Source organism: Humulus lupulus, chromosome 7 (assembly GCF_963169125.1).
Source record: "Humulus lupulus chromosome 7, drHumLupu1.1, whole genome shotgun sequence".
Classification (NCBI taxonomy): domain Eukaryota; kingdom Viridiplantae; phylum Streptophyta; class Magnoliopsida; order Rosales; family Cannabaceae; genus Humulus; species Humulus lupulus.
This window is the reverse complement of record NC_084799.1, coordinates 134,588,986-134,614,342: the sequence shown is the minus strand read 5'-3', so window position 1 is coordinate 134,614,342 and position 25,357 is coordinate 134,588,986.

Below are 25,357 nucleotides of genomic sequence, written 5' to 3'. Positions count from 1 at the left end.
TTAAAATACCTAGTAGCTCGTTGCTAGTAGCAACTTTTTTTTTATTGGGATTCATCTCATCTTTCTTCAATGAGGTCTAGACTTTCTTCGAGCTAAGATTGGTTCGAGGCCTGATTGTATATATTCGAACGAGTTCACCTTGACTGTGGGCCAGAAGTACCCCTGCCTTATCACCTTTTTTGATAAACTATGCCCCCCAGTGTGATCTCCACAAAACCCTTCATGGATTTCTTCCAATTTTTTTTTGCCTCGGGTGGGGTTACACATCGAAGTAATGGCATAGAGTACTCCCTTCTATACAACTTCCCTTCCACAATAGTGTATCTTGGAATTTGATATATCAGCTTTCTAGCCTCATTCCGGTCTGCTGGGAGACTGCCGGTTTCGAGGTAGTCTACTATTGGGGTCATCCAGGTTGGTTGTGAGTCAATTGTGCATACTTCTGCTTCATCAGGCTCGTTAATACTCGGGGTTAGTAGAAATTCTACTGGGACCACATTCAGTGTATCAACCTCGTTAGTTGTGGCGAGCTTGGCTAATGCATCTGCATTTGAATTCTGCTCCTGTGGGACTTGCTCTATAGCGTAGAACTCAAACTGTTAGAGTGATGCTTTTACTTTCTCTAGGTAAGCAGCCATTATTCTGCGAGCTTGATCCTCCCACAGGACTTGGTTAACAACCAGCCGCGAGTCGCTATAGCATTGTATAACCTTTGCTTTGAGCTCGTTGGCTATTCAATGTCCTGCTAGTTACACCTCGTATCCAACCTCATTGTTTGACGCTTTGAAGCTGAACCTTAGTCGAGTGGAAATGATTCCCTGTTGGGGCAATTAATATGATGCCTTCCCCCGATCCATTTTTGTTAGAGGATCCATTGACGTAAAGTTTCCACAGCTCGCGGGCTGGGGTTACAACTTCATCGTTGGAGATCCTAGTACATTCGACAATAAAATATGTCCTCTGATTGTCGTTCTCAGGTGATAAGTGATTTCAAATTGTCCGAGTTTGACAACCCACTTTAACTGTCTTCTGGACGCTTCTGGCTTGGACAAAACTTGCCGTAGTGGCTAGTTAGTTAACACATGAATAGGGTGTGCTTGGAAGTAGGGTCGGAGCTTTCGAGATGCGTGTATCAGGCTCAGAGCCAGTTTTTCCATTAATGGGTATCTCGATTATGCCCCCAATAATATTTTTCTGACGTAGTATACAGGTTTTTGTATCTTCTTATCCTCCCGTACCAGTACTGCACTAATGGTGTGCTTGGTTGTAGCGAGGTATAAATACAAAATCTCTCCTGTAATAGGTTTTAACAAGATTGGTGGTTCGGCGGGGTGTTTCTTAAGGTTTTGAAATGCAAGCTCGTACTCTTTCGACCACTTGAACTTTTTTCCTCCTCTTAAAAGGTTAAAGAATGGAAGGCATCGGTTCATAGATTTCGAGATAAGCCTACTTAAGGCCGCCATTCTTCCAGTTAGGCTATGGACATTCCTATGTTTTCAAGGTGAGGGCATGTCTATCAACGACTTGATCTTGTTTGGATTGATCTCTATTCCCCGAACATTTAATATAAATATGAGGAACTTACCTGATGATACTCCGAACGAGCATTTTTGTGGGTTAAGTTTCATGTTGTATTTTCGAAGTACGACAAAGCACTCAACGAGATCACCCACATGGTTATTGTTATGTTTAGATTTGACCAACATATCATCCACATAAAATTCCATGTTATTCCCTATTTGTTCATCAAATATCCTATTTACCAGCCTTTGGTATGTGGCTCTAGCGTTTTTGAGCCCAAAAGGCATGACATTGTAGCAATACAATCCTTTATTGGTTACAAAGCTTGTATGTTCTTGGTCCGGCGCATGCATGGCAATCTGGTTATATCCAAAATAAGCATCCATGAATGACATTATACCATGACCTATAGTGCCATCTACGAGCAGGTCTATACGAGGTCAGGAGAAGTAGTCTTTAGGGAATGCTTTGTTGAGATCTGAATCTCGCAATTTGTCGTTTGGTTTTGGGACCAACACTGGATTGGCGATCCAATCAGGATAAAAAGCATCTCGTATGAAGTGATTTGCTTTTAACCTCTCAACCTCTTCTTTAAGAGCCTTCTTTCTGTCATCGTTTAAGAGCCTTTGCTTTTGCCGCTTCGGGGGTAAGCTCTTATCAATGATTAGTGCATGGCTTATGAAATTCAGACTAATTCCTACCATGTTCGAGTGCGACCATGAAAACACATCCTGGTTCTCTTTCAAGAAGAAAATTAATTGCTATCTTGACCTTTCATAAAGGTTCTTGCTCATTTTTACCACCTTCATGTCATCCTTTTTGTCAAGCTCCACCTCTACGAGCTCCTCCAGTGGTTTGAGATCAACCCTTTCTTCTACTCTAGGGTCGATCTCCTCTTCTATCTCGAAGGCAGATCCGTCCATCTCATGAATAACCACAAGTGTCTGGGCACTTGTTTGATTCTTTCCTCTCATGGAAATGCTGTAGCATTCCCTTCCTGTGAGCTAGAATTCGGGGAACTTGATGGCTAGATGCCTAACAGATGACACTGCCCCCAGCCCAATCAGGGCGGGTCTCCCGAGCAGTATGTTGTAGGCCGACGGGATATCCACCACCACGATCTCCATCATCTTGGTTACCGAGACTGGATAGTCTCCCAAGGTCACGAGGAGTTCAATGGATCCCGTACAGACAATCCCTTCTCCTAAAATTCCGTACAATGTTGTTGCACATGCTTTCAAATCGCGAAGCGTGAGTCCCATCTTTTCTAGAGTGGCCTTGCAAAGGATATTCACAGAGCTCCCATTATCAATCAAGACCCTGCGCACCCTCCTGTTCGCGAGCTGAAGAGTGATGACCAGGGGTCATTGTGAGGAAATTGGACATGTGACGCGTCCTCTTCAGTAAATGTGATGGGTTGAGTTTCAACCCTTTACTGCTTTGGAGCTTGTGGTTCGGGTTTGTATGGAAAACCACCTCCAGTCTTTAGCTCGTTAACGTATCTCTTTTGAGTGTTCCTGCCCGATCTTGCAATATGTGGTCCTCCCGAGATGGTTACTACATCTTCTCCATCAATTGGAGGAGGTCACTCATCCTCCCCAGCTCAGGAGTTATTTTGTTGGGCAGGCTATGCAGTTGCTACCCTTTGACTTGTTGAGGATTGATTGGAATTTCAGTTTCTTACATACTACCTGAAATATCCCCTCAAGATCAATCCTTCGATCTCGTCCTTCAACTGTCGGCACTCATCAGTTGTGTGTCCGATGTCTCTGTGGAATCTACAGTATTTATTAGAGTCTCTTTTTGCCTTCTGATTCTGCATTGGGTCAAGTCACCTGAACGGGACCTGATTTTCATTGGCAAGAAATATTTTTTCCCGAATCTCGTTGAGTTTGGTATACACTGTGTAGATGGAGAATACTTGGCTCCCTTCATCTTTTTCCCACCAACAACCTTGGGGTTATTCCCTTCATTTTTCTTCCTTTTAGAAGGGTTATCCCCAGAGGGTTTTGATGTTGATGGGGCCCCCGAGGTCGAGGCTAAGGTATCGTTTGTCATTGTAGTTACCGGCTGGGAGGTTAGGTTTAATGCCGACCTCTCCTCTTCTACATTGACATACTTCTGGGCCCTCTGGTTGAAATCGGTTAACGACTTTATGGGTTTTCTTTGCAAATCTTCTGAAATGGAACTCCCTAGTAGTATACCAGCTCGGACAGCCATTAAGTGGCCACTATCATCGACATTACGGGCTCGAGCCACTTCTATATTAAGCCTCGTAAGGTAACTTTTCAGTGACTCCCCTTGCTGTCGTCGGACATTAGTCTAGGCCGAGGCTTCGGGCTTGACGCAACCATAGCTTTGAATTGTTTCTTAAACTGCTTTGCTAACTGATCCCAAGATGAGATCGAATGTCTTCTAAATTTCTCGAACCAATTTTTTGTCGGTTATGTAAGAGTACTTGGAAACATCATGCATCAGAGCTCATAGCCAACATTGCTGGCTCGCATAATGGTATTGAAGGTGCTCACGTGACTGTACGGGTCTAAGTTCCCATCAAATGGTGCTACTTGGGGTATCCTAAACCCTTGCAAAAATGGGGTATTAGAGATATGTGGGGCAAAAGGCTCAAGCTCCTCGTCGGACTCTTCAGCCTTATCTCTGTTCCGCTCATCTTGCAAGAGCCTGAACGCACTTTCCAACTGGTCAATTCTCACATGGACCGGGTCTACTGGGGCTCAAGCTTGAACTTGAGGGAGCTGATTATTGTTTAATGAAAACTCCAGCTCCTTGTCCCGGAATAGGGTTATTTTGATTTCCATACGCCGACTGTTTTCGACCGTTCAAATAGTCTCGCAAATCCGGGTTTGTGGGATTAACTTGCTCCCGGTTATGGTTCAGGTGATCCTGAAGGTTAGGATGATCCCCCCGATTCTCAGTATTTCTAGGCTAGGTATTATATATACTTACAAACTGGGTGTAATCTGAGCTCCCTCTTACGAAGCTTACAGTTCTTTCTGGCTGTGGGGCTCCGTGATTGCGAGGTGTGTCACCCGCTGGCCTCTTTGCTCCAGCCACTTGTGATCTTGAAACCTGGCTTCCCGAAGGCTGGGGAGCTCTGTGTTCTCAGGCAGCCTCCCTCTCATTCCTCCGTCCGGGTTTGGCCTGACGGTTTCCATCCCGACTGCCACTGCGAGATGGCCTCTGTGGTGCAGGTCATGGGGCCTCTCAGACTGGTGAGGGGTGTCTTATAGAAGATTGTGGATGTCTTATGGGAGACGGTGGCTGCCTCCCATTGTTGGGCCTAGACGATCCAGAATTGGCCCGTACAGGCTCCGGGTTGTTCCTTATTGTCTCGGGATTCAGATTTCGAGCTACTGGAGGAGCTCAGTTTTTCTCAATCCCTATTGGCAGCTCCACAGTTGGGTTGTCGGTAGCTTCAACCCGAGTGTTTCTCCGGGGCCTCAATTAAGCCTGCTGGGTCCCTTGCTCAGCCCTCCTAGCATTCGTGCTTCCTCAGGGACGTCCTCTAGGTCTCCGAGGTGGTGCCTGGGCCTTAACAACCTGTCTAGCTAGTTCTTTATTGCGCCTTGTCGCTTCTGCCAATTGTTTGCGCAATTGTTGATTCTCTAGTTCCATAATAGGACATATCTTTCTGGATTATAGTAGAGATCCTCATCAGGCCTGGGAGTAGGCGACCCCTGGGAATCAGATGAATCACTTCTCTCTTAAGGGCCTGGGTCAGCCATGCTTTCTGGGTTGACGTGGGTAGTCTTCAGCGCGAGGAGTTTGCTCCTCTAGTATTTGAGGCAATGGTCGCCCACCAGTGCTAGGGTTGTTCGCGGCGACCATTGATGATTTATGAGGTTTCTGATTAAACATTCTAACGTATTGCTTAATGCTCTCAATGAAAGCACCAAACTATTGACGTCGTTTTTTGTCAACTTAGAATAGAAGAGCACTAAACACAGAATTTGAAAAATCAATAAGAAACACACGATATTTTACGTGGTTCAGCAGTTAAAATCCGCCTAGTCCACAAGTCAATATTATTGAATGATAGAATTCTCTCAAAGCTTTTAGAAAGCAATTTTCGCAGAGTATTCCCAGTACAAAATTCAGCGTATCTCCAAATGAATTTCTCCAGTCTATTTGTAGGCTAGTTTACAAAATATCTTCCCCTTATTTCAGGAAATTATAATTCAAATTTCAAATAAATATAAATAAATGCATTAATTACATAATATCTCATGACAATTGGGATTCATTATCAGATTACAACAAATCACCAAGAAATATGGATTTTCATTTAAACTAGATTATCGACCTCGTGATTACCGATCTCGAACATTTAATTTACATAGTTTTGAAGTCGACCAACATCACGAGCTCGTCATATTGATTAGCCTCATCCTTAGCGAGTAACTATATCGAAATCATCATCTTTGAGCTCGCAATGCCCAGGCTCGAACCTTCCTGACTGATACTCACCCACCAATGCAAACAAATCAAGAATTTATACAAGTGTTGAACCCTTGTAGTTGTAGCTTCGAGCTTAATTTGTAACCTCGAAACATCTTCGAGACCGCACGTAGTTTCGAGCTTACCAATTCCATCGTCGTCGTCTTAATTCCGAACGAAACTGTCAAACCCAATCCGCGTAAATGTTGATGACGTGGCACACTTGCTTATTTCGAGCTTATATTTTACAAGCTTGTCTTTCGAGTCCATAATTTATATTATCGAAATTTAGGTATAAAAGTATACATATGACACTTATATATAATATATTTATTTTATATTATATATTATTGTAATAATAATATTTTGTAACATGTGAATTTATATTAATATAATTATTAAATATCTAGTTTTGGATTAAATATTATTATAATAATAATATTTAATAATATTTGAATTTATATTAATATAATTACTAAATATTTATTATAGCAAAATTTTATAAAAATAAGATTATATATTATATGTTATATATTATTATAATAATATTATTTATAACATTTGAATTTATATTAATATAATTATTAAATATCTAGTTTTGTATTATATATTATTATAATAATGATATTTTATAACATTTGTATTTATATTAATATAATTAATAAATATCTAATTATAATAATGATATTTTATAATATTTCAATTTATATTAATATATTTAATAATTAATAATTATATATTTTTTATTTATTTTAAAATTATATTTCATTAAATATTTAGAATATTCTATTAAAGTTAACAAAAAAAACTATTAAAAATAAAAAATTTCTCTTATCTACACATTTTTTATATATAAAAATATAATAAAAAAAACATATATTTAAAAGACTTTTTTTGCTTCCCTTTTCATTTTTAAATATGTAATTAGATAATATCTAATATCTCCACCTAACTAACGTTTAAAAAACATAAAATTACATTTGTAAAGACTAATAAAAAATAATATCTATACATTATATTAATATAATCAAATAGCTTTTTAAATGCATAAAAAAATTAATTTAGATTAATAAGTAAAAAAAAATCCAATTAAAATACACAGAAATTAAATCAAATAGACTTAGAAGTTGCAAAACTTATAAATTGTACAACACAACCATTGACACCATTTAAAATTTAGATTTGGATGATAAGAATGATCTAATAAAAAACTAAAATTAAAAAAAAATAACTAATGATGTTGAGTATTGGTAAAATAATTCGCAAAAAATTTAGTCGCTCAAACTAAGATGAGATCTACCAAAAAAGAATAATAGAAACAAGACAAAAAAATAATCTGAAATAAATAACTTAAAAACTGTCGTAACAAAAATGAAAAGGTACAAGACCGATTCAATCATAACAGTAAAATTACCATCGAAAAAGTATCACCCGGAAAGCAAAATATAATACTTCAGTTTCACTTTGTCTCTGAACAATCTTTGCAACTAACATATGGCCTGTTTCTAGTTCAATAAGCTTTTAATTCAAAGACTTTTTATTTCGGCGTTCTAAAATTTGTGAAAACCTTCTTTCATTAAACAAAATTATAAAGACAAGTATACATGAATATAGCTTTTTGATATATGTATATTGGTGAAGTTTTGCGCTACTTTAGTAAAATTTAGCATTTGATTAAGAAAGCAAGAGAATTAAATGTAAAATTAAATAATCAAGATAGATATATGTAAAAACTCATTGACAGCCTGGTATAAAAGTGACAACAACCAAAGGTGGCGGACGACATTTGGCAATACAATGGAAAATTTCAATCAGAATTTGAGATTGTAATACATATGAGAAAGATATACACCCGTTCGCCCCATGGCAGCCTTATTCCGGAAAATTGGGGTCACTAGAGTTGCCTTAATTAAATGGAACATCCACCAATTTGCAACTTAAATGAGGAGATTAAACGACTGGAGATGGAGCTCAATGACATTCAAGTTAAACCGGTGGGGAGCCGGGTCTTTGCTGAGGAATGCCAGATCAGAAACCAACTCAATGAAATGAGAAGGAGGTGTCATCTCCATTGGAGCAAGAAAGCAAGAATCGACTGGCTTAATCATGGTGATAAGTGCACGAAATTCTTCTTTACCTCTACTTCCATTCGGAGGCGAAGTAACCAAATAGAGGCTATCAGACTTCAGAATGGCCAGTAGCTTACAACGCAAACTCAGATTGAAAATGCTTTTGTCAACTACTAGAAGGAGGTGTTCTCATCCCCCTCTCATGGTCTGGAGATCTCGCTCTGTGGCCTTCCAGCAGACGAATTACACCAGTTGGAAAGTGAACTTGTAATTGCCCCAATTTCCTATGAGGAAATCAATGAGTCTTTATTTACCATGGGAAGCTTCAAAGCTCCTGGCCAGAATGGTATGTCAGCCTTCTTTTTCAAGTCTTATTGGAACATAATCAAGGAGGATCTTTGTAAAGTAGTGTGTTAGTGAGACCCAAGAGGTTGGCCCAATAACTTTAGAACTCAAAATGATTCAGGACCAGATGAGGAGCTGGGAGATAGAATCGGCCCAAGATGTTGAGGTGCCCTTGGTCTGTGAAGAGGAGAACAACACCCCAAACGCAGAAGTAATAACCAGCAGCAAAGCAGGGGAGAACCAAGCGTGTACCAAGAGGGAACGTGTGAAGCCACGATGGATGAGGGACTATGTGATGATGCTGGAACGTTGAGAATGAATGAGGTCATGTAACTAATTTCGGTTAGCTTGTATTTGGCTATAGAGTATAAATTGTTTTCTGTAAAAACAAACTGAGATATGTGGAATGAAATAGCAATTCAATTTGCCTTGGAGATTTGCTCTGTCTCAAAGAGAGCTTCATACTAACATTGGTGCTTTCATCGATTTCTTCCTCCTTCATCATGAAGAACGAAGAGATTGCAGCACTTTTGCAGGCATTGGACCTCAAATGGGAGCAGCGTGCGGAGTCCCAACTGGAGCATCTTAAATCCATGCTGGATGAACGTTTGGCCCAGGTATCGCCGCCACCGTCTCCGAGCACGGGTGGTGAGACCAATGCTATCCGTGAGCAGGTTCGAGAGAAGGGACGGAGATCTGATGCGGAGGCCGATTTCCGTGACTTGAATTTGATTCTCAAGACTTTGCGAGTTAAGGTTCCACGTTTTGATGGTTTGAACGTTGATGAATGGATTTACAAGATTAACAAATTTTTTGATCTACATAGAGTTGATCCAGCTATGCGACTTGCTGTCGTCGCCTTTCACTTGGATGGAGCTCCATCTACTTGGTTTCAATGGATGGAAAAAGGAGGCTCCATTACCGATTGGGACTCTTTTCTTACAGCGTTGCAACAACGTTTTGGGACATCAATCTATGATGATCCATTGGGAAGAATTTTGAAGCTCACTCAGACGGGTCGTGTATCTCAGTATCGTGCAGAATTCGAATCCCTCATGCCTCGCATTACCGGTGTGGCAGAATCGATGTTCTTGAATTTTTTTATTTGGGGACTCAAATTCGAAATTCGAAGGGAATTGTTGCTGGCTAAACCCATGGATTTGGCTGATGCTATGGCCAAGGCATAGTTGTTTGAAGAAAGGAATGAGGATTTAGTGGCTCGGCAGAAACAGGAACTCACCCGCTCAAGTTGGTCGCCGCGGACAGCGAGTCCGACTCAGGTTATTACACCATCATCCTTTACTGCTTATAAACATGGCCCCAATTCTAATGTCCCTCCCAGCCAGTCCACTATAACCCAGTCAGGTATCACCCATCTTCCTGTGAAGAAACTGACTCCTACTGAAATGAAAGACCGTAGAGATAGAGGCCTTTGTTATACCTGTGATGAAAAATTCAATTATGGTCATAAATGCAAAAACAAGATGTTGATTATGTGTGTACAAGGGGATGAAGATGTTGAGTCAGGGACCGAAACTGGGGTACTGGAGTTCGAAACCACAAAGGAGGAAGTAAGTCTCAACTCCCTTTCCAATTCGATGAACCCTCGAATTTTTCGTATTATGGCCAAACACGGAAAAGAGTCTCTGGAGGTGCTAGTGGACACGGGGAGCAACAACAACTTTATCCAGGAATCCTTGGTTTATCAACTACAACTTTCTTCCGAGGAGATCAAGAGGTTTAAAGTGTATATGGGTAATGGAAATTTCCTCTTGTGTTCAAAAATTTGCAAAGGTGTTGAACTGGTTTTACAAGGACACAAGTTTGTTGTTGACCTCTATGTGCTTCCGATTTCTGGTCTAGAGGTGGTACTCGGGATGCAATGGTTACAAACTTTAGGCCCGTGTGTTCATGACCATAAGGAACTTACTATAGAGTTTTCGTGGCAAGGTAGTGTGGTGAAATTGAAGGGGTCTACTGATGTTTCGGCACATCAGCTCTCTTACACTCAATTTAATACTCTGTTACAAGAGGGTGAAGTGAAATCCCTGTACCGCTTGTCAGCTGTCATGGATGCACAAAGCAATACAGTGGCTGCTTTACCTGAATTAGAAGCTAATCTTCCATCTCACAGCAGGGGAATTCTTACTCAATATGCAGATGTTTTTAATGAGCCCAAGGAGCTGCCCCCTTACCGAAATGTGGACCATCAAATCTTCTTGCAACCAGGTTCACCTCCTGTAAATGTGAGGCCTTATCGGTACCCCTACTTTCAAAAGGACGTCATTGAAAAGTTGGTAAAAGAAATGATGGCAATGGGATTTATCCGACCAAGCACAAGTCCCTATTCTTCTCCGGTTTTGCTTGTTAAAAAAAGGATGGAACGTGGCGCTTTTGTGTGGACTATCGGGCTCTTAATGGGATTACAGTCAAGGATTGATTTCCTATTCCCACTATCGACGAGTTGCTAGATGAACTAGGCAAGGCAAAGGTGTTTTCTAAGTTGGATTTGCGGGCGGGATATCATCAAATTCGTATGGATAGAAGAGATGTTCACAAAACAGCCTTCCGAACTCACGAGGGACACTATGAATTTGTGGTCATGCCGTTTGGGCTTACTAATGCCCCGTCTACTTTTCAGGCTGCTATGAATCAGGTTTTTCGACCATTTTTGCGTCACTTCCTCATCGTTTTCTTTGATGACATTTTAATATATAGCATCAATGAAGAGGAGCATGTTATTCATTTAAGGAAAGTACTCCGGCTGCTTCGGGAACACACTTTCTTCGCTAAGATCAGCAAGTGCCAATTTTTTCAGTGGACTATTGAGTATTTGGGTCACTTAGTTTCTTCCCAAGGGATACAGGCCGATCCTTCTAAGGTAGCCGCCATGGTAAATTGGCCGATACCACGAACATTAAAACAATTGAGAGGTTTTCTAGGCCTTACAGGGTATTATCGTCGATTTGTCGCTCAGTACACCACGATTGCAGCACCACTTACTGAGTTACTAAAGCGGGACAACTTTGCTTGGACCACCATAACAGCCACGGCATTTGACCAACTCAAGCAAGCGATGTCTAACACACCCGTTCTTAAGCTGCCAGATTTCTCGAAGGATTTTATTTTGGAGACAGATGCATCCAATGTGGGCATTGGCGGGGTGCTTATGCAGGACGGCCATCCTTTGGCTTATTTAAGCAAGAAATTGGGTCCTCGCTTTGCTGGTGCATCGGCATATATCCGAGAAATGAGAGCCATAGTGGAAGTTGTTTTGAAATGGCGCCAATACTTGTTGGGGAGGCATTTCGTCATTCGTACGGATCATAAGAGCCTTCGCGAGCTACTTACACAGGTTATTCAAACTCCGGAATATCAACACTTCATAAGGAAATTGCTGGGATTCCACTTTTCTATCAAGTACAAAGCGGGAAAATACAATTCGGTGGCTGATGCTCTTTCCAGGCAGCATGAGGGATCGCTTTCATCCCTTCACTTAGCCATTAGTGTTGGGCGTTTTGATTGTTTAGAGGAATTACGTCAAGAGAACATTACTTGCCCCGACCTTCGTCTTTTACATGAACAAGTACAGCAAGGGAAATTGGATGATACACAGTACACGGTCAGAGACGGGCTGCTTTATTATCACCAGAAATTGTTTTTTAGTCAACACTCCAACTTAAAGCAACAATTACTTCAAGAGTTTCATGCTTCTCCTTTAGGGGGACACGCAGGGGCTGACCGTACATTTATCCGGCTGAGAACAAATTTTTTTTGGCAGGGTATGTGCAAGGATGTGCGCCAATTCGTGCTAGCATGTTTGGTTTGCCAAACGATCAAATATTCCCCAACGGCCCCCTACGGATTGCTTCAGCCATTGGAAATTCCGGAGCGATTTTGGGAAGACTTGGCTATGGATTTTATTGTTGGTTTGCCTAATTCACATGGAGTGACTAATATCTTGGTGGTAGTGGATAGGTTCACAAAGTATGCCCACTTTGGAGCACTTCCGAGTCATTATTCAGCTACTAAAGTCGCTGACCTTTTCTCTAACATGGTGATTCGCCTTCATGGCATGCCTCGGACTATCATATCGGACAAGGACCCAATATTCACTAGTGCTTTTTGGAAGAAATTGTTTGAACTGATGGGTACAACATTGAAGATGAGCACTTCTTACCACCCTCAAACGGATGGTCAAACCGAGGTAACCAATTGCTATTTAGAGCAATATTTGCGCGCATTTACAGCAGAACGTCCAAAGCAATGGAGTAAATTCTTGTCATGGGCTGAATACCACTATAACACCAGCCACCACTCAGCTATTGGCATGACCCCTTTCCAGGCAGTTTATGGACGCACTCCTCCTTCCATACCAGCGTATACTAGGGGTACCACTTCGATTCAGGCAGTGGAAGTTGATTTACTCACACGTGATGAGATTCTGCAACACTTGAAGCATCACTTACAGCAGGCACAATACCAGATGTGACAGCAAGCAAATAAGAAGTGCAGAGATATCGAATTCAAGATTGGAGACTTGGTTCTTGTCAAGCTCCAGCCTTACAGGCAAACGACAGTGGCTCACCGCCTCAATTCCAAGTTGCGTCGTCGTTATTTTGGCCCCTTTGAAGTCATAGCTCGCACTAGCCCAGTTGCTTACACACTGAAGCTTCCACAGGGGAGTCACATCCATCCTACATTCCATGTCTCTTTACTGAAACCATACCATGGCATGAAGTCAACGACCTGTTATCCACTGCCAGAGTTAAGCATTGCAAACAAACCTGTTATGGTTCCCTTGGCCATCATAGCTACTCGGATTCACATGAGGAACGACATGCCTATTCGGTAGGTACTGGTTCAGTGGTCTATAAGCTCGCCTGAGGATGCCACTTGGGAGGATTTTGACACCCTTGTTCAGATATACAAGTTGTCCAACCTTGAGGACAAGGTTGATTTCGGGGAGGGGAGTAGTGTTAGTGAGACCCAAGAGGTTGGCCCAATAACTTTAGAACCCAAAATGATGCAGGATCAGATGAGGAGCTGGGAGATAGAATCGGCCCAAGATGTTGAGGTGCCCTTGGTCTGTGAAGAGGAGAACAACACCCCAAACGCAGAAGTAATAACCAGCAGCAAAGCAGGGGAGAACCAAGCGTGTACCAAGAGGGAACGTGTGAAGCCACGATGGATGAGGGACTATGTGATGATGCTGGAACGTTGAGAATGAATGAGGTCATGTAACTAATTTCGGTTAGCTTGTATTTGGCTATAGAGTATAAATTGTTTTCTGTAAAAAAAAACTGAGATATGTGGAATGAAATAGCAATTCAATTTTCCTTGGAGATTTGCTCTGTCTCAAAGAGAGCTTCATACTAACATAGTGCTAGATTTCTTCAGCTCGGGGCTCATGCACAAGGGGTTTAACGCAACCAATCTGGTGCTTATTCCAAAGGACCAGAATGCTTCCAAGCTCTCTCATTATCGGCACATCACTTTGTGTAACGTGGTCAACAGGGTAATTACTAAGATCATTGAAAATTGTATGAAGCCTTATCTCCCTAGACTATATGCCCAATTCAAGTTGCTTTTGTGCCAGGGAGATCCATCAATGATAACAACATCCTTATTCAAGAGGTTATCCACTCTTTCAAATGGAAGGAAGGTAAAGGAGGCTTTTTCGCTTTAAAGATAGACCTTGTCAACGCTTATGACAGAATAAGATGGGATTTCATTGAGAGTGTGTTGAAGCACCTTCATTTCCCCCAAATTTTCAGAGATTGGATAATGAGTTGCTTGAATTCGGTGTCCTACAATATTGTGCTAAATGGTCTCCCTACTAGTAAGATCTTTCGAGCTAAAGGGATCCGCCAAGGTGATCCCATGTCACCCTATCTCTTCATAATTGCAACTGATATCCTCTCTAGATTGATCTATAAGTATATTGAGGAAGGAAAAATCAACATAAGTCAACTCTATAAAGGTGTTCCTACTATAACGCATCTATTTTTTTGCGGATGATCGGGTGATTGTTGGAAGGGCTAACTTGGAAGAGGTTTTGGCAATTTGGGAGTGCCTAAGTAAGTTCCATGCTTGGTCTGTACAAGAAAGAAACAAACTTAAGACAAATATTTTTTTCAGCTCCAATTGTTCGTATCAAACCAAGCGTGAATTGTTGAGACAATTGTTCGTATCTAAGAAGTTGAAATTAGCTTCCTAGAACTCAATTTGTCTTCCCAAATCTCTTGGTGGTCTCAGTTTTAGGAAGATAAGTGAAATGAATTTGGCCCTTTTGGCGCTATCCCCATTCTGAAGAAAGGTGCATGTAAGATTCTTGGAAATGGTCATACCGTCAATATTTGGGAGGACCCCTGCATTCCTTATTTTCTAGGCTTTAGGTCAGAGCCTAAACACCGTTCTAGAGCAAGGGCCTTCTTTTCTTTTGATTTTATCAACCACAATGGTGATTGGAATCTTGATAAACTCTGGGAGTCCTTTGATCTAACAACAGTGCGTGATATTTGCAAAATTACTAGATCCTCCCACCTAGTGATGGATAAATGGACTTGGACATTAAACTCAAATGGGAGATTCTCTACCAGGTCGGTTTATCTAACTTAAGCCAGGGAGAGAGCCTCCAGTGGGTGCATTAGTCCCACGATGTGGAACAATCCGTGGAAGGAAAAAGTTCACGAAAGGCACAAATACCTCTGTTGGAGTATTCTACAGAATGCCTTACTAGTCAGAGCAAAAATTACCAAGTTGTTAAACTTGGGGTGTGATCCGTGTCCTATGTGTGGGAATGGGGTTGAAACTGTGGATCACTTATTCTTGCACTATGGTTATGCTAGATGCTTATGGTTTTCTAACCAATGGAATTTAGTGCCAACTAGGACATTGGCCCTTCTTCCATGCATTGACTCAATCATATTTAGAACCTAAAAAGGACAGGTATTGATTCAGATTTTTTTTCTCCTATATGCTTCTATTACATTGGATTCAATTTGATTTTTCAAAAATAGGAGAGTCCATGAGAATAACATGCCTAATTCGCATGGATGTGCACTTGAGATATCAAGGAAATTTCTGGAGTACCAGGCTGAGTACTTTCCACAATGTAAGGACCAATGTGTTGGCCAAGTAAAGGGATGGAGTGCCCCCCAGAAGGTTGGAAAAAAATTAATGGGGATGTGGCGTTTGGTTCGGATGACATGATGATTAGGGCTATTGCCCGGTCCTCATCTAGTCAATTTCTTTGGGTAGCCATTGAGCTGAAGCCTAAATCTAATGTAATCGTAGGGGAAGCTCTTGCAGGTTGGCTGGCCCTCAATCTAGCTTTGGAGACTGGCACCAATTTGTGATTATTGAAGGAGATGCTTCCTCGGTCACCAAAGACTTTAGAGGCTAGGAGAATTATTGGGAAATCGATCCTATAGTGCAATAGGTCTCTATCCTTAAGGATAAGTTTATTTGTTCTAATTTTAATTTAGTTTCTAGATACTTAAACTTTTGTGCTCACAATCTTGCAAAGTTTGCTTTGAACACTAAGTCCTTTGGGATGTTGAATATTGTATCCATCCCTGAAGGCATTTTCTGTAATGATAGGGAATGGTTCCCTTCAAATTAATGAATATCTTCAACATTTCCAACAAAAAAACATAGATAACAAAGTAAAAGAGAATGAAACTAACCTTATTATCCAAAAAGAATCCCAATAATAGACTTCTCTACACTATGACTCAGGAATGATTACCGGATTAGGCAGAGGAACCATAGCATACAACTCCGGGTCCTTTCTTGCCTCGTTTCAAGTTCCATTAACTGATTTCTAAACAATGCATGAGTTGGAGGACGCATTCCACAACCACACTAACTGGAGGGAAGAACACTATCCCAAGCACATTTTCTTCCAAATCTATTTAATAAAAAATATATTTCTATATCCAGAGAAGAAGAAGTAGAAGAATCGGGCACATGCAGAGGGAAGAAATATTTCATGAAGTGTTCCAAACAAAACTTGAAGAAGAAGAAGAAGAAGGTGTTGGTATTAAATGATCAAATCAAAGGTGTACAGCGGAGTATATGGACCCATTTTAATAAATATTAATACTAGCCAAGATGATATACATATATAAACATTAAATCACATACAAAAAATATCAAGGATTACCTCTTGTAGCCTATCAAGTGTCCTTGAATCTTTTTGTATAAATTCAACAATCTTCATATCCAGTAATCTGAAAGCTCACACCTTGATCTTCCAGACCAATCCTCAAACACACAAGGAAGTGTGTGGGCACATAGGATTCTAAAGGTTGATTTATGTGATTCTCTAGATGTACTCAACACATGAGATCTAGAGAGGTTTGACTGAGAGAAGAGGTTTAGAATAGTTTTCAGGTTTAGAGAAAACTATTGCTTTTTTGAGAGAGAGTCTATTTTTCGTTGATTGTCGTTTTAGCTATCAACTTTTATAATAGAGGTTAAAGAAAGAACTGTAAGAACAAAAATATTTTTACGTGGTTCAGGTTGTAAAAGAACCCTAGTCCACGAGTCTCTAGTATTAGGGAGATTGAAAGCCTGTGATTACAAGCTTTTATGGTGTCTTCTCAGGTAGCGTTTTGAGTGCTCTGAGTACAAATAGTTTTCTCTCCAAAAAACTCAACCCCTTACAATGAGATTTTCAACCCTATTTATAGAGGATGTGGCCATTAATGTTAATCATCAATAATTAATACACATTCTTCCCATAAATGGGGGGTTAATACATTTCAATGCATTGGGCTGCATTGAATAGAGACCACGACCCAAGCGAGATTTGCGGGGCCCACTACAGGAAAGTAACCACTTTACGAGGAACATGCCCCTGGGACTGTCAAGGCATGTTGTACGTATTTCCATGTCAGGCAGCGTAGTAGGAGTGCGAGTTGTCGAGTCGTACCATTGGTAACGCTGTAGGAAGATCGCCCAAAAAGCTTGTCACGTCTTCCTCCGAGGCAGCTAGTCTGCATTGGTTGACACCTGACCTATTCCTAAGATTCCGAGGACTAGGTCCTCGGCTTGGAACATAGCTGGGAGCAAGGAAAGATGTGGACAACCGAGCATCCCCGGGAGATAACCTTATGAAGATGTTCGTAGCTCTCGGGACAAGGCCCAAGAAAGATATCGACGCCTTCTCATTACCTGAGGAGGTCGACCTCCAACTGTTGGACCAACCCCCTGAGGACATATCTCTTGGGCGCTGCCTCATAAAAAAGAGGCACGTGTCCTTGGGTGAAAACACAGACAACATTTTTAATTTCATAAAAATAATAATGAAAGCTTCTTCTGAAAGTCACGTATTATCAAACTTATATAAAAATATTTAATCTAATTAAATAATCTTTATTTTATTAAAAATAAAATTTAAATTAAAACTGATATGATATTATATTTAACTATATATTTAAATCATATTTAAAAAAGAATAATTAAATAGATGATTCAACAAATTTATTTGAAATTCAAAATTCAATTCCCAGGGATAAAAATCCTTGAGTTAGGCGCTACACACTGTGTTGTGCAATGTATGTCGCCCAACCCTATTCAGGTTTACCTAATTTTCTCATTTGTTTGTTTAATCAACTTTTAAGACAATATACTTATCACAACATAAATATCAGTTAATTCAAAATTGACTTTATCTTAAAATATAAGTTTTAAAATAAATAAATAAATATCATATTCTAAATAAGATATTTATAATTCTCTCTCTTTATATTAATTGAAACAAGATTAATATTAATTTTAACCTATAGTTTTTCAAAATAAAAACTATATAGTTAAATAAATAATTAATAAATTACCCATAATTATCACATAATTATTTCCTTTCCCTCGAAAGTTAATTCCTTTGCAATTTAGTCATCTCTCCACAAATCTTTCTTTTGACATCCTTACCCTTGACAGTGTAGGACAAAGGTGATATGAGGACCATGGACCTATAATACGAAGCTCCAATATATTAGAATATTAATCAAACTCTTTAATCTAATAATCTTGTTTATTAATTCCATGATTGCTCCACTATAAATATGGAATTGCACTCTAAGTATTTATAGAATTATTTTTACAGAGTTTTCTATTGTAGTCCATTGATATAATCAATATATGTAGTTATGTCCTCCATTATTGGTTCGTTAATTAGAGCTGATTAAAATTAGCGTTTCACCCTTCTAATTACCTCTTGATTCTTAAGTGCCATTAATTCACTAGAAAATAATTAATCTATAATCTAATTTTATATTTGAGCTCAATAACTATTCAGTTCCAAAATTAACACTTAAGGGAACTAATATTCGGTTTGTTAGGAAAGCATGGATTCCAATATTGTAATTCATGTTCCCAGCCATCCATGATATTGAATTTCCAAAACAAAAGTCATTAGCCTCATTATTCTAAGAGACCTTAATGAGTGAATCAAAAGATCCGATAAATACAAACAATAGTTCATGAATAGTTAGGTTTTAGATTGATCTACATATAATCATCTATAATGATAAAAATTAAATCTTTATGTCAAACAGTAAGTTTATAAAGATGATTAATTCTCATCGGTCCTATCATATATAATCTCTATTATATACAACACATTTACTAAGATTTCTATCGACATCATTAATCCGAATCTAGATTACTCGCATCTCATATGCTTAGCAAACCGTACTAGTAACCATTCATTAAAGAATTCATACTTTAATATGTTACTGACTATTTTATTCATTATGTATGATCTTAATTCTCTCATACTAATACAAGATCATATTCTCATGAATGAATAGAGAAATTTCTTGATATTATTATATAATTAATTCAAACAATAATTATAACATTCAAATATAATAAAATTGTTTTTTTTATTTAAAACCAATAAAATGTTTTTACATGCTTTTAGGACATTAATCCTAAGAATCTCCCACTTGCCATTTGATGGACCCAAAATGGGCATGTTTTAAATATGTAAATCACAAGCGCACGAATCGTATATATAGTATAGAATTCGTGCAAACAAGGATGTCGAATCCAAATGAGTTGTCTAAAATAAAAAAGAAACTATTTTAAACCAAAATTAAATAAATTCTAACCTAGCTCTAAAGATTTATAAGATTTAATGTCAAGAAAATAAAATAAAAGATTGAAAATAAAGCTATTTAAGAGAAGAAAAATAAACCAATTATGATGTGTAAAAAAGTTGTAAAAGAAAGATTATTAAGATACTAGAATCCAAAAAATGTAAGTTAAATAATATTTATTAGTATATTGATTCCAAAGTTTTATTGATAGTTAAAATAAATCAAACTATCATTTTCCAAATAGATTTATAATTTAAGCACAAATTATTTCTAAAAAGAGAGTATTTTTCTTCACTTTTAAAAAAAAATATAATTTCAAATTATTTAATGTGAATCAACTTAATGAAACAACAAAAAACCAAATAACATTATTTATAAGACAAAATATAATATTTTTGTTCTAAGCATTGGATGTGTACAATTTAATGACACATACACAAAGAATATTGTGTTTTTCAAAATGAAGAATAAAGTGTAATATTATCTAACAATAAAAAAAAATACAAGATATTAGAGATGAAAGACATATATGAATAAGAAAAATTCATAAAATTGGTTGCATTACAAGGGAAATCAACATACAACAATAAAGACTATCTAGATACAAGTTGCTTCATCAAAATCTTAATAATCTTATGAAAAATATTAGAAATTACATTACAAAAGAAATACATACTTGGCACAAAATGGTATTCCAAAAGGAAGAGAGAAAGTGTAGAGAGAAAGTGTAGAAAAGATGATAGTAACCAAAAAGTTAAGCACCAAAAAATGGTCTTGAAATTACATATTTATAGCCAAAACGAGAGTATTAAAATAATTAATTTAAATTAATTAAATGAATAATAATATGGAAAGTAGAGGTAAATTATAGGGTGTTATGATGAATTTTGTAGTGAAAATGGTAGAAAAGTTCGGTAAAAATTGGCATTTTTAGACATTGTGGGACAAGGGGACAAGGAAACCATTGGTGGGCTCAAGGAAAAGGGGTAGAGGGCTAGGTCGCTGCTGGCATGGTGGGCTTAAGGGCAGGTGGGCCCGTGGGCTTGGAGGCAGCCGTGGACCTTGGGCAAGGCTGGGCAGCTTTGGGCTAGTCTTTTCAGAAATGCAACTTTTTTTCTTTCTTTTTCAGCCCTCAACTTTCTTGCTCTTCAAGCACAAAAATGCACCAAATTTCCTACAAAATAAACATAAATTAAATCATAATCAAATATTTCAATTATAAAATAAATCATATTAATTCTTTGAAAATATTAAGTATAACTTAATTTAATTTAACATTTAATTTCAATAAAAATGCATTTTTTCACTTCTAACTTAACAACACTAATTTCAAATAATTAAACTACAACTGTTGACGGTGAAATTTCGTCAACGATATAAGGTTAGAAAACTAAGACTATATTGCCAAAGGTATCTCAGAAGAAGATGGAGAAAACTTGAAAGAGTAAATGTGTAGAACTGCAATGGAGTCGAAATTGTATATTACTTAATTGCCTTAGCATACAATCAATTTTCCAACCCCCTTTCTGGAGGGGTGATGATCTATTTATAATGGAGCTCTAATGGCTCCTCATACATTGTGGTCCCTGGGGACAAGATTGTACATAGGTACATTGTCAGGGTAGTGACACAGGTTATGGTGGGGCAGAAGGTCATGGTGCCTAGTCAGAGGCATGCATGTAGTGCTCCCACTCTCTATACGAATTCGTACCTCCACTACTTGTTGGACATAGATGTCAGAGTCATGCCTTTGCCCTTTTTCAGGGTTGTACATCCCGTGCTTGTACATTTATCTCATGCCTTGTGGTCCCCCCTTCCTAAATATCTCCTCCAGCTTTCTCTATATTTTTGTAAGTGTCGATTCATACTTCTCTTATCCTTTCCTTACCTCCAGGTGCGAGGCCTGGAAATAGACATGTACGAGGCTTAGGGATGGGTCTCACCTCTCACAAGGTGAGACCCTTAGTGCCCAAGCGAGTATCCAGGCGTGACTTGTGCATTCACAAGGCTCGGGGATGGGTCTCACAAGGCGAGACCCTTGGTGCCTAAGTGAGTACCCATGCATGACCCAGGCACTCATGAGACTCGGGGATAGGTCTCACAAGGCGTGATGGAGATGCATGAGGGCCACAAGACGGTGATGGCGCTAGGCTCCTTATCATGGTTGTACTTCGCGAGACGTACTCGGCAGTGGTGATGTGTGTCTCGCTGTGCGAGGCGTTGGCGCGCATACGGGTCGCGAGGTGCGCGGGGGAAGGGCTGCCTCCCATAGCGAGGCCCTTGTGGCCTTGGCAGGTGCGCGGAGGGATGGGCAGCCTCGCATAGTGAGGCCCTTGCGGCCTTGGCAGGCATGCGCAGGGGAAGGGAAGCCTCGCGTAGCGAGGCTCTTGAGGCCTTGGCAGGCGCGCTCGGGGGAAGGGCAGCCTGGCGTAGTGAGGCTCTTGTGGCCTTGGCAAGCGCGCGCGGGGGAAGGGCAGCCTCGCGTATTGAGGCTCTTGTGGCCTTGGCAGGCGCGCGCGGGGGAAGGGTAGCCTCGCGTATTGAGGCTCTTGTGGCCTTGGCAGGCGTGCGCGGGGGAAGGGCAGCCTCGTGTAGCGAGGCCCTTGCGCGTGGCCGAGGGGTGCATGGCGCGAGGCCCTTGTCGCGAGGCCCTTGGTGCGCCCGCCCCCTTGTGACGCGTAGCTTGGCCTCTTAACCTAGCAAGGCCATACTTCACAGCCCACAAGGTGATGCTTCCCTTGGGATAATCTCCCAGTTTCACAAGACTTACAGGTCTGAGCCTGATAATGTGACTAAGTGACCTATAGCCTTGTATTTTAACCATTTACTGGGGACTTTTTTCTTGGTGGATTTTTGGCATCCACAACAACATTTTACAAAATATCTAAACAATTACAATAAGACTACTAAATTAAAAAAATACTTAAAACTTAATAAGTTACTTAAAAACTCAATGACTAAGCAACAATTAGCATAAACAATGTGGTAAAATAACTCTATTTTGAAGAGTTATCACCCTCACAGCAAGTGAGGCATCTCCCTTAATACCATATTGTCCACGTGACCCATGACCGACTTTACAGGAAGTGTCTTAGTAAACAGGCCAGTCGGGTTCTATTCTGACGCTATCTTCATAACAGTCACATCACCTTGGTGTACAATATCTCTTACCAGATGGTATTTCCTTTCTATATGCTTTCCTCTCTTGTGGTTTCTCATTTCTTTGGAATTAGCTACTGCTCCACTATTGTCATAGTACAGGATTAGTGGCTTATCCCTATTTGGAACTACTTCCAGATCAGTGTAAAACTTCCTCAACCAAACTGCCTCCTTAGCTGCTTCACAAGCTGATATGTAATCAACTTCCATGGTTGAATCAACTATGCTGGATTGTTTAATGCTTCTCCAGACAATAACTCCTCCACCAAGAGTGAACACTGACGTAGTTGTTGACTTTTGATTGTCTTTGTCTGATTGGAAATCAGAATCAGTGTATCTAGTGGGCATCGTCTCACCCCCCGAATATACAAGCATATAATCTCTTGTTCTCCTAAGATACTTGAGAATGTGCTTTACTGCAATCCAGTGTTCCAAACCAAGATTTGATTGATAATGACTTGCAATCCTAATTGCATAATATATGTCGGGCCTAGTACACAACATAGCATACATTAGACTCCCAACTACTGAAGCATAGGGATACTTTCTCATATCCTCTTCCTCCTGAGTTGTCTTAGGACATTGTTCCTTGGAGAGAGCAATTCCATGTCTGGTCGGTAACTGAACTTTCTTGGAATTCTCCATGGAGAATATTTCAAGCACCTTATCTATATAATTAGCCTGAAAAAATGCCAAAAGCTTGTTCTTCCTATCGCTTAGGATTTGGATTCCCAGAACATAGCTCGCCTGGCCCGAATCTTTCATTTGGAACTTTTCAACTAACCACTTCTGCATGTTTGACAATGTCTCTACATTGTTCCCAATGAGAAAAATATCATCAATGTAAAGAACTAAGAAAACCACCACTTTTCCTTTGATGTATTTATACACACGTGCTTCATCGACATTCTAGTTGAAGCCATATGTTTTAATTGTATCATCAAAAGTGATATTCCAAGATCTAGATGTTTGCTTTAACCCATAAATGGATTTCAGCAACTTGCACACCATTAGGTCTTCCCCATTCTTTATGAACCCTTCTGGTTGTACCGTATAGATACTTTCATCAAGATAGCCATTCAAAAAAACTGTCTTGACGTCCTTTTGCCATATCTCATAATCATTGGCAACTGTTATGGATAAGAGGATGCGAATGGATTTGAGCATGGTCACATGAGAAAATGTTTCTTCATAATCAAAACCTTCTCTCTGAGTGTAACCTGTGGCTACTAGCCTCGCTTTGAAAGTCTCTACTTTCTCATCTACACCTATTTTCTTCTTGTATATCCACTTACACCCTATGGGCCTGACATCTTCAGGTGGATACAAAAGTTCCCAAATAGAATTGGAATACATCAATTCCATTTCTTGTTTCATGGTTTCTTTCCATTTCTCATTTTCAAGATCATCCATTGCTTCTTTAAAGTTTAATGGATTGTCCTTGTTTGTATCAGAAACAAGGACATGTGCCTCATGTTCGTAGTGAACAGGTTGTCTCATAATCCTCCCACTACGACGTTGCACCAGGGTTTCCTTTTCAGGAATAGTGGTTTCCTCGGTTTGTCGTTTATCATTTAATGATAAAGATGATTGTGATGGAATCTTATTAGCTGTGAGTTCCTCCAATACTACCTTGCTCTGAGGTATATATTCAAGGGAGGTCGTATTTGTGGAGACAAATACCTTTTGATCCTTGAGACTATAGAAATAACTGCCTCTTGTTTCTGGAGCGTAGCCAACAAAAATGCACACTTCAGACCTTGAATCAAGTTTCCCCGATTTAGGTCTAAGAACATGAGCAGGACGACCCCAAATGTAAAAATGGTACAAACTAGGTTTGTTTCCATTCCACAGTTCCAGTGGCGTTTTGCTTATGGTCTTAGATGGAACTACATTCAAAATGTAAGTCGCCGTTGGAAGTGCATATCCCTAGAATGAGAGAGGAAGTGAAGAGTAGCTTAACATAGACCTGACCATGTCCAACAAGGTCCTGTTTCTTCTTTCAAAAATACTATTTTGTTGTGACGTTCCTGGTGCTGTGAGTTGGGATAGAATACTATGCTCCAGAAAGAAATCTTTAAATTCTAAATCTAAATATTCTCCACCTCAATCAGATCGAAGTGTCTTAAGAGTCTTACATAACTACTTCTCAGCCTCAGCTTTGAATTCTTGAAACTTACCAAAGGTTTCAGATTTCCTAAGCATTAACTAAGTATGACAATATCTTGAGTAATTGTTAATAAAAGTGACAAAGTACTCATACCCACCTCTTGCTTGTAAATTGATTGGACCACATACATCACCGTGTACAAGCTCCAAAGGTTCTTTGGCTCTTTTGCCTTTTGCTGAGAACGGTGACAATCCAATATGTTACTGACTATTTTATTCATTGTTGATAGTCTTAATTTTCTCGTATTAATAAAAAATTATATTCTCATGAATGAATATGAAATTTTTTTGATATTATTATATAATTAATTCAAACTATGATTATAACATTCAAATATAATAAAATTATTCTTTTATTTAAAATTAATTAAATATATTTACATGCTTTTAGGACATTAATCCTAACAAAAGGTGAAGAAGAAAGGAGAGTAGAAAAAAACAGAAGCTACTGTACATTATATATATATATATCTCATTATCATCTATGGCCTTGCAACATACACATGCATACTCGTTTTCACACAC